The 12,195-nt window shown below is 32.3% G+C and overlaps 1 long non-coding RNA gene across 1 annotated transcript in view; it reads right to left on the reverse strand.

Moving 5' to 3' along the window:
• Nucleotides 1–8,211, reverse strand: part of LOC145294042 (uncharacterized) — a 193,074-nt gene extending 184,863 nt beyond the window's left edge. The window contains exon 1 of the long non-coding RNA XR_013869809.1: nucleotides 7,999–8,211. This is a non-coding gene — a long non-coding RNA (uncharacterized LOC145294042). The remainder of the gene's footprint in view (nucleotides 1–7,998) is intronic.
• Between the last annotated feature and the right edge of the window lie 3,984 nt (nucleotides 8,212–12,195).

The raw sequence follows: 12,195 nt of genomic DNA on the forward strand, positions 1-12,195 counted from the left end.
TAGAATGATTTTTCTTGGGCCTCCAAAATATGCCCAAGTTTCGATATCATTCCTTCATTGAAACAAAATCTCTTTTCTTTTAGCATCTTTTTGGGGTCTTCAAACAACTAATAAGTGTTGGAGAAGGGGAGATTTGAAGAGTAAAGTACGCGCAAAATCAGTTTGAAAAACTGTCATTTTTCCATCGTGACGATCGATTTGCGAGACGGTGATGTTTTGACATTGATTAACAATATGATAGTTAAGAAAATATATATGCTGATAGATTAATTTGAAGACGATCAAGTTGTAATCAGTAGGGTAATAGTTCTGGGATAATGTCATTTATTGGCGGGAGAGTCCTGGAAAGAATCTTTGTCCATGCGAAATTTCGCTTGGCGTTAGTCATTTGGAAGGAGAAGTGAAAGTCATTTTCTTTGAGATAGAAAGACAAGTTTATTTAACACCTTAATCACTGTTACCTACTTGCAGATCAACGTCTTACCTACGAGCTGACTCCAGTTGGGCCATTCTCGAATGACTACAATCTGCCTTTCTAATATCTTCTCTTATTAAAGTCTATTCGGCCGAAGAATATTTCAATTCGAATATCTATTACACAACGAGGCCAATACAATCTCGAATATGGAAGCATAATCGGACCCAAGTGATAAATACCGTCAATCATAGTTAATTAACTCTGTTAACTATTGCTAACTGTTAAACTACCTATTAATTAAAAAAAACATACTAATACTAATATTAATATATATTCCCTTGTTCTGAAAACAATGACGTTTTTTTATTATTCAATAAGCTTATTGCGACATAGCGCCGCGAATCTTCCTCTCCTTTAAACAACAATAAACCACTTGCGTGTCTCGTAAACAATTGTGTTGTGTTTATGACACGGAGTATCGGTAGAAGTAGTGGCGATATGTAAAGTTCCTCTGACTTTCTTTCTCTCATTTTTTAATAATAGCCGCAGTCATGATTGTAGTTCGTTTATGTGGTCATAAACATCATGCGTATCGATTTTATCTTTATGATTTGCAATTGAAATCAATTCCTAATATTCATAAATGACCTCCCCGACAAAATTGCCTCTGAGATGAGTATATATGCTGATGACACCACGCTCTATAACAGGCACGACAGGAAAACAAATGAACACATATCTAAGGAAATGGCAGAAACACTAGAGGGTGACCTCCAATCTGTAGTGGAATGGGGACAAAAATGGATGGTCACATTCAATGCTGCCAAGACTAAACTTGTTTCCTTCAATAATTACAAGAAACCTTCTCTAATACCAATAGCAATGACTAAAAATTCATTATCTGAAAGTACTTCTTTTAAACTCCTCGGCCTAACGTTCACAAGAAACATGAGTTGGAACAATTACATTGAGAGCATTGTCAGGACCGTTGCGAAGAAGCTAGACTTTCTCTACCGTGCTAGAAAGCTACTAACGCCCGAAAGTATCCTGTACCTCTATAAGGCCACCATTCGCCCATGTATGAAGTATTGTTGTCATATTTGGGCTGGTGCATCTGCTACTAGTCTCTCGCTCCTAGTTCCAAAAGAGAGTCTCCAACCTGATAGGTCCTGAACTGTCATCTAAGCTTCAATCTCTGTCCCACCGACGAAATGTTGCATCCCTCTGCCTGTTCTACAAGTATTTTAATAGTGAATGCTCTGACGAACTGCAAAAACTTGTGCCCCTACGACGTAAATACCCTCGAAAAACCAGACAAGCAGCTAAATCCCACCCCTACACAGTAGAGATCCCTAGATGCAAGAGAGCTTTCTACTCCAGTAGTTTCTTCCCCAGAACCGCTAGACTTTGGAATTCCATTCCAGCTCCCTGCTTCCCCAACTGTACTGGCATGCAAAAGTTCAAGCGTAACGTGAACCGACATCTTACTGACCAACTCCCTACATAGTACCCCAGTAGCTTATGTCCCTCATAGCTCCCTACACCAAAGTGGCAATGTGCATTGTTTGGGGTGAAAATGTAATAAAATAATTAAAATCAACAACGCCATTAAGTTCGAAAGATTTTTTTTGACAGATGTGTTTTCTTTTTTACTAATAATTTACTTTTTAATAATATATACCAAGTTCCTTTGGATGATTACATAGTAATAGTCTTTTTTACTATAAATCTTATATCTCGCAAGAGGAAGAAAATCAAAGACTTAAACAAAAAAATTCAATTAATTCATTTGCCACGTTTCACTCGATATTTCCCGTACATGATGCACGTCTTCGAACACGCCACCTTAATTTCAAGTGAAAATTATATTTCTATTAAAGCTAACAAAAAATCCATACCATACTACTACACTGTAGCCATTGAATTAACAGAAAACATGCAGATTCAGGATCACCCAATTTATTAAAATAAACTGATAATATTGTATGTCTGTGCATTAGCGTTTGTACTGTAACTGAAATGTAACTTGAATTTTTTTCTGTATCTTATGATGAAACTCAATATGAAAATAGTAGCATCGTACTGAAACAGCCTCTCCGTTCATCTAAGTAATTCGTAATTGTATTGTGGCCCGCACTGAGGATTGAACCGTCAACCTCCAGAAGAGTGTAACTTTCACCAAGTACTTCATTCAATACGTCATGGATCCTTGTGCATAATACTAATCTCAATTTTATAGAGCCTTAAAACTATTTTGGTTTCTAGATGTACAACCTTCTTACTTATCATTATATATCAGTATTTATTTACTACATATTATATATATATATATATATATATATATATATTATCAATTCTTAATAATATTGTAAGAACTCTGAATCAGAAATTACGCGTTATTTAATAATGGTTGAATGGTCGTTAAGCACAGAAAAACGAACAAATGTATGCTATTTTTAAAACGCTAAACCAATTTTTACTATAGAAATCTTTTAAAAGCCTACTTTAATAAATTACTAATCTGCATTATTCGTTTGTATTCTATTTTTTACTTCAGTGTTAAAACCGGAATATCAGCTCAACAGGAGAGAGTTATATATATATATATATATATATATATATATATATATATATATATATATATATATATATATATATATATATGCTCCCTAGCTTGAGTTAAGCAGATTTAGTAGCGAAGTAACAAACTACCGCTAGCGAGAAAAGCAATGCTTTTTGTGTAAACAAATAGAGCTTAGGCGTTTGAACAATGTTTAAAACATTGTAATTTCACATAATCATCACAGCAGCACCCGAATAGCGTAACTGTGAGAGGCGCTGATTGTTGAGTTCCAATTCTGGCTTGAAATAGTTGTTGGTCTAACCGTACTGATGAGCTGTGATACAGCGAAGCAGTTCTGTATGTAAATGACATATATATATATATATATATATATATATATATATATATATATATATATATATTAGTGTTGAGAGGACTAATCGGAATCGGGAATCGGGAAATCTGAGCTGTTTGGGGCATCAGGAAAGTTTCCGAATCGGACAATTCGAACTTAATTTCCAATTCATAAAAACAATTCTTTAAAAAATTTTTCATCTTGTTTAGAACTTAATTTTCTTTTCTAATATTAATGATCGAATAATAAATATTTCTTGATCTTAAACTACAAGTAAAACTAAAATTTACGGGTCGTGATAAATGTTTATGTAAAAAATGGTATTGTATATATATATATATATATATATATATATATATATATATATATATATATATATATATATATATATATGAGCCGTTCCACTTAAGTTGACAAATTTACCTAACTTCCATTACTATTGATTACTATATTTTCCTTTTGACTACTCTACATTCTTTAACCCTTATCCTTGAGTGGCCGATCGGCCTTGATAAGTGGTGACGATAAGTGTAAAAAAAAATATGTAATATACTGAGTTCGTGTAATTCAGTAAATTTTCATATACCAATAGGTTTTAAGCCAAAAATGGTTGACTTAAGGATTAAGCTACAAAATTATCACATACACTTTTTGTTGCCATCAACACCTTGTCTTCAAGTCTTGATTTTGCACACACAGTATATATATATATATATATATATATGAAAATTTGTGAAGGTATATATATATATATATATATATATATATATATATATATATATATATATATATATATATATAATACCTTCACAAACTTCCTGTATTTACTGGATTTTGTACCCACCAACCATGGGAAGACCCTTTCACATGAAATTATCTTTCCTTCTTATCCCACTCCATCAGTTTCATTGTTGTCTACATCATTTTCACGCTAGCATGATCCAGTTCATAACTAATTTCATTAAATGCTTTGAAAGTAAAATTTCCTTACGCATTTTGCTAACTCCTCTCTTCTGACGAGAAAAAAAAACATTCGAAACTGTAAGAACTTTCACTTTTATTTGTTTCCTCTCCGAATAATAAATATGTTTTTATATCTTACTAAAGCCTGTGTCAACATATTTTTTTAAAAACCATGTACTTATATATATATATATATATATATATATATATATATATATATATATATATATATTAGGTTAGTGTAAAAATGTCTTTTTATATATATAGTTGAACGTCAAAAAACGACATTATTTTTGCACCAATCTAATAGATAGATAGATAGATAGATAGATAGATAGATATCCAACGGTAGTTTCAATTCTATAAATAAGTTTTAACACTTATAAGTGACCAACAGATATTCAAACAGAACAAAAATGCTGAACTGTAATAAATTTGAATAATAAATACTATAACATTTAAATGAGTATCCTGAATTTTTAGACGACAGTGTTTGGCGAGTAAAAAAAGAAAAACAACCATAAATGAACAAAATCAGAATAATCGCAATGTTTTAAACTTTTTAAAGTTTTATTACTTTTTTCTTCTTTTACTGTGTTGACATTGTGTCATACGAGACGAACCTTTGGAAATCATCTGTTGGGATCTGCTTACGTTGACGTCAATAGAACTAGGTGAGCTGTGACAAACGATGTTCTGTGTACTTGATGTGGTCGGGACCGATGATGCAGACGCTTTTTTTATATAGGCTGTTTGACACCGATTAAGATTGATGGAAATATATGAACATTTGGAAACTATTAGCGCTTATCAGATGTATTTTCCTTTTTTGCAGATCTTTAATCTGAAGCTTTATGAAAAACCAAGACATAGAACCAAATCCTCGTAATCCTATGTAAAATTATAGATTTTAATTTTTTTTTTTTTACTAGTACAAAGACGACATGATTCCATTTTCGTTTAATGTAAACCGGTTTTCTTTTTTTTCTTTCTTGCAGACATCTACTAGTTTGCTAGCTGTGTTCAAATCCCAAGAGCGATAACAGTCTCCTATCATGTTTGAAAGCAACACAATGTTTAATGAGCAAGATCGGAGATGCGCCACTGTACAACTCATGCTCTCGGCCGATCCAACTTATAACAACAGGACCATTACCAGCACGATCAAAAGGAAATCCGGACGGTTCCACGCTTGAGCGTAAAACTCAACGAAGTTTACGGCAACGGACATGGTCTTTGGTGTGGTTTCGAAGTCGGCTTGAAAGTCAACACCAAAGTGTAGCTGGATGTGATGAAGTGTGTTGTGATCCTCTAGTGCAATCAGGTGGCCGCTGGGAGATCTTGAGTATGGCAGCAGGACTCGGCGCCGGCTACAAGTTCAAAGAGACTTCGCTTCAGAAGGAGTACTACGATTTGTACCCTCTTCTGACTGATACACCCCCTGACTTGAACCCGCTGGGCCATTTCGTTTGGTTATACGTCGAGAACATCACGATCATGATCTCACACAACACCAAAGCCAGCCTGATCGCTACCATCCACTGAGTATTTGCCGAGCTCCCACAGGCGCTTGTGGAAAAGGCATGCTCCCAGTTCTGGACCCGAATCGAAGCGGTAATTGAAGCTGAAGGCATCTACATTGAATAGATGTCAGCTCTATTACATAATCAAGTTACTTAATTTTTTTCAATAAAAGTTTTAAAATAAAGCTGTTTTGTTGGGGCGTTTAATTTATAATTGGAGTTGCATAGTTAGTAGTTCGTGGAATTTAGGTTATAAGGTGTTTGTTTCTCGATGTTTTCCATTTAATTTCGTAGAGTGCATTAATGCTTTAATGTTGCATGTGTTGTTGATAGAAAGGTGACGCCCCGTTTTCCCCGGTATCCTGAAGTATCATAGTGGTCGTACATCCTCTATCTGAAAGTTCCTGGTGTTATTTAGATGTACATCTCTTCTTTCCTGGATTTACATCTAATATTACATTGGTTTCATAAACTATGAATCTAGTTGTGCAACCCTATCTGAGGCTACAAAACCCTTTTTGTTTGTGTTTTTTTACATGAGCAACCTGATAGTGGAATCTTCTTTGAATCAATACTGGAAGCCCAAAAGAAAGTACATGATTACCGATAGTAGAGTGGAAAATAGTGCGGTAAGCCAGGGCATGTATAAACCTAGACAGCCTATGATGACTATGTTTAAATGAGAAAGTAGTTATCCTAAACTTTAAAGAACCCTAAAGTGTATTAAACTGCATAAGTGAAATAGCAAACGTATATGCACACAAAATAAAGTTTACCATATGATAACGGAAAAAATTATGAAATACTACTGATAACAACAACAACAACAACAATAACAAAATTGATTATTATAATAATAATAAATAATCAAATGCATAAAAATACTCTGGTATAGCATTAAATGTAAATAAACATCACAGTTAAAAAGAAAAAATATAATCGCTAAAACATCAAAGAAACACGTGTGAACGCGCTGATTGGCTACAATAAATAGGTGTGTGAATAATTAAGAATCTGATTGACTGACTAGTTAATCAAGTACCACAGTGATATATAAAAATAAGAAGCAACATCTACTGCATGCAATATCCTAACCCTAATCCTCAGGAAGATGAAACGCTGAAAATTCTATGTAGCTTAATTGGCACATATATTTTTGAAACCTACTACTACTACTACTACTACTACTACTACTACTACTACTATATATGCATATATATATATATATATATATATATATATAAAAATTAACTCTCTACCCCCCGTCTCACTCCTTTTCTCTCTCTATCTCTCTCCGTATATTATTATTATTATTATTATTATTATTATTATTATTATTATTATTATTAAGTGTAACTTACTTACCATGACCAATTCTCTCTTGCATTATAAGGTTTTGCTTGCGTCAATATATTTGTTCAGTTATTTTTCATCTAATGATGATTCGATGAGAAATCGGAAACGTTAGTGATACATACGGAACATTTTACGATCTTCTCTTAATAAAATATGACATGCACGTATATATATATATATATATATATATATATATATATATATATATACATATACATGTATATATATGAAATAAAATGGAGGTGGAAGGACCTGGATACTCAACGTTTCGCCATATAAATGACCATCCCTCTTGAAGAAGCCCGCATAAATCGGGCGAAACGTTGAGTATCCAGGTCTTTCCACCTCCATTTTATTTCATATCGTCGGATTTAATCCAGCTCAACAATCATATATATATATATATATATATATATATATATATATATATATATATATATATATATATATATATATATATATATAATATTCCTGGACTGACAATTTGAATGACGATACAATCTTTATTTATGGAGATAGAATGAAATAGAATAGCTTTGAATACAAAGTACGGACGGACGGAATTGAAGAATCATGTTTGCAAATGTTCAAATTGATAACCATTATTGTTCAGACAACGTCAATAACAGTAAATGTGTGAATACATATTTTCAGACACCATTTATATATATATATATATATATATATATATATATATATATATATATATATATATATATAAAGTGGGAGAGAGAAAGACAGAAATGAAGAGGGTTTGATTGATTACACACGCTTCATAAATACATATATTGATTTTGAAAAGTAAAAATTATTTTCTTACCCTCTGATAATTTGCTCATAAGAGGAAATTCTATGAGATACATTTACAACCAGACGTTTTTGTCATTGTTCGTATTTTTCAGTTGTCTGTGATTGACCGTTCTTCTTGTAGTAACAGCTGTTTCCGCGCACCGTTTGAAAACCGTGTATTGGAGTCACCCATTTAGCATGGGTAACTACCGAGAGAGAACCTAATACTCTTAAAGCGGATGTATTACAGAAATGCACACGACTCGAAGGGGAGAAAGAGGAAAACAAACTCGAAAATAATACGAGTGAAAATTTCCCGTGAGTACAATTTAGACAGAATATTTTCCTAATCGCGCAGTAAATCTCGTAGAAAAAAAAACTCATACGCGTGGATATCAAAAATATGAAATGTGAATAAAACGTGTAGAAACATTTTTGCCTTGGGGATTTCACTGTCTTCTTGTGTCTTTTTTTTTGCCTTTTTCTGCCTTTTTTTTTTCTTAAGGGCGATATCTAACAAAATATTGAGGCTTTTTTTCTGAATGCATCACCATTTATCAAGTCTAAAAGCCACCTGAGGATAAGGATTAAGAGAAACAGTGGATTGACGAAGAATATTAAGAAAAAGTTAAAAATGATGAAATGAATTGACAGAATTTAAATAGTTATGGTGAAGGATTCTGACATCTACTCGTTGATATTTGATTTGCAGACGACCAATTTAGTGATTAAATGATTAAAATAATTTCAATCTACCGGAATGCATATCGTTTTTATTTTAGAAAACAGACTATTTTTTAAATTGCGTTTCTGATAACATTGAATCAAATGATTTTCGTTTACTTAGAGAACAAGTAAGCCATGTTAATAAATTAATCTGTGCAATCAAAATTGTACTTCTGAGAAATAATTTTTTTTTACAATGTAACAAAACAATTATTTATCTGTGTCTAAACCTAAACGTAAATTCTATGAGCAAAGCTTCTTTCTTAGAACTGCACGCCCATGGAATTGTCTTCTATTTTCCTGCTTTCCAGCTGACGACAATATGGTTGTCTTCAAGTCTAACGTACACAAGTTTTTGATGAGCCGTTGCATATAAGTTAACAAATTTACCGAATTTCCATTACTAACGATTACTATATTGTCCCATTTCTACTGCACACTCTTTAACCCTTATCCTCGAGTGGCCTATGTAAAAAAAATAATTACTTTGTGAAGATCTAATTTTCTGTATTCAATTACATTAAATGAACTATCAAGCAAGGCTTGTATGAACAGCCGGCATATAATTTACACAGTTTTTATTTCTCCAGAATTAATTATGTTATCAAAGAGTAAATCTTTAACACAGCAAAACTTAAGAGGATAAGAAAAAGCTCAACACTATTAAGGGGAGCAAAAACAGTAATATTAAATGAAAGATGAGGAATAAAAGTTATATATAACTTTATTATATCATTAGGATAATAAGGAAAAGTTAAAGGGAAATTTTCAAATAATCTTTTTAGGCCATGCCATTTCGAAGAAAAGGAGAATGGCCGGAATTACACCAAATGCAAATATAGAAAAAAAAACAAAAAAAAAACAGGCTTAATGACTTTTACAACTTAAATGAGAACGACGAAATATGATAAAATAGTAAGTACTAATACAAAGTAGGTGATATAATAAAATTATATATAACTTTGATTTCTCATCTTTCATTTAATATATATATATCTATAATATAAAGCTGAACGTGTGTGTGTAACACCAAAGAGAGGCAGCGTGAAATCGTCAGTGACCATTAACTTTTAGTTAAGACGCAGTAGTATTAGTTGGGAGAACCTCTTTGGTTGTTGAGGACATGGGGCGTCGTTCTCATCTTGAGAATCGCCACCCCATGGGGGGGCGAATGTAACACCAAAGAGAGGCAGCGTCAGACCATTAGGGTCGATGTGACGCTTTTATTTAACGTTAATATTTTATCCCGGGCAATATCGGGTAATTGAAAGATAGATGTTAGGATCTTATCCCGGGCAACACCGGTTAACTAAAAGATATATGTTAATATTCGCGTGTGTGTGTGTGTGTGTGTGTGTGTGTGGTCACGAATAGGCTCCTATATGGTTGACTATTTTTAAAAACTGATTACATATAATGATAGATGTATCGAGGATCAGGAATGGGTATGTTTGATCTGACAGAACGGTGGTTCATAAAAATTGTGGGGTCTTCGTTCGCGCATGGCCCCCAAAGTATGGAAATAAAAAATGAAAAAAAAAAGTTTACAAGTGTTTTTGATATAGATGTACATAAGAATACTTTGATAAGTATGTTTTAACTTAAATAGGGATGGTATAATAAAATTGTGGGGTCTGCGTTCGCGCCTGTACTCCATCGAAATATGGCACAAACTTTAACAAAGACTTTTTATATCTATTTGCGTAAGTATACTTTGATAATTATGTTTCAGTTTGAAGAAAGATGGTATGATAAAATTATTGGGTGTTCGTTCGCGCCTGACCTCCATAGAATGTAAATATGTCACAAAGTTTAACAAGGTTTTTTAAAATGGGGGAGGGTCTACAATAATACCTTAACTTTAATCTTAATTCACGTTAGCTTTTATTTATTTTTTTAGTTGAATCATATTGTGTCGAATAAATTCACCTCATAAATCCATGTTCTTATTAAAGTGAGAGCAAAAAAAAAAAGTCGGAACTTTAGACAATTCTCGACACAAATTTTGCATAACTTTGTTTTTTTTCTTCTCCGCTTGCACCTTGCACGTGACACTCTTTCGAAAATAGATAAATAAGAACGTTACTTGTTATCGTGTCAAAAGAAAGAAAAAAATCCTGCTCACGTGATTACGTGTCTTTTTAAAAACATTTAAATAACCTTTTTAATTTTATTTATATATCTGTTTAAGCTTTTTTGTCAGTGTACTAGAAGGAATTTAGTTGATTACAACCCTTTCTGCGTGTTTTTTTTACATTACAATAGTACAACCCTGAATCCGACGGCGCGATACTATACCATTCAATACTGTAAAACTGAAACGAAGCTGAAAAGGGTGCCATTTTCTTCTTATTCATATTTAAATCGATTCTTTGCTTTTTTTTAATATTCCATTTTGCTGTTTCGGATTATTTTACTAAAGTAAGTAAAGCTTCATTATTTTTCAAAACTGTTTTTGTTTCTTTGTTTTTCGATATTTCGTCGATATCATTTAGTAAGAGTGTTTAGTAGAAAAGCTAACAAACGACTACCCGAAAATATAAATATACAAGAAATAAATGTTACCCTAATCAATAAAAGTTCAGTTCATGTTTTTTTTGTTTGAAAATAGTTTTAATGCTCTTTACTTGAAATAATTTCAACGAACCGAAATTAAAACGAAATTTGAGGCGATAACTACTTAAATGAATTTTTATATAAACTACACATGCCATAGTCGAATATTCCTCAAGCACAAAATAACGGAAAACATTAAAATATGTTTATGAATATTCCTTACGTTGACGGAACTCTCTTAAATTGTTAACACAGAATGCTCAGATGCCCCTCCTTCAAATTCAAAACGGGGCTCTCCATTTCAAAGTCGCTGCTATTTTGATTTTTTTTTAACCGGTTCGTGAATTAAAAAAAAGAATTTTTTACAAACTAATTAAAAATACGAACCAATGAACTTTTCTACCATAAAAGTAACTTTTGACTTTGGTAACATTTATTTCTTGTATATTTATATTATTATATATATAACATTTTCTCTTTGTAAGGAAACATCATTTTGTTGGTCAGTCTTGGCTACGAATGGAAACAAAGTTGATATAAAAAATATATTTTTGCAAAAATTATCTTTACTTTCATCATATTTTGCTTAGGGTAAAATCTTTGAGTATCAAAACCTATCTCCTTACAACTCCTCCTTTTCATAGCCTATCATACTTTCATCAATCACAGTCCATTTTCTGTAGGCTGTTTTGGGACCCAGTCAACGACGGGTACTTCTGCTAGTATATATATATATATATATATATATATATATATATATATATATATATATATATATATATATATTTCTGTTGTTTAATGTTGAAAGAAAAACAAGAAGGCTTGGAAGCACAGAAATAAAATATATATTAACAAAAAATACAGAAACGTATATTGGTTGAGTGGAACTCAGCTGGAAGGACAAAGTAAAGTTACGACCCACTCCAACTGAGTTTCAAGTACGGAA

Source organism: Euprymna scolopes, chromosome 15 (assembly GCF_053919585.1).
Source record: "Euprymna scolopes isolate OS-2025 chromosome 15, ASM5391958v1, whole genome shotgun sequence".
Taxonomy (NCBI): domain Eukaryota; kingdom Metazoa; phylum Mollusca; class Cephalopoda; order Sepiida; family Sepiolidae; genus Euprymna; species Euprymna scolopes.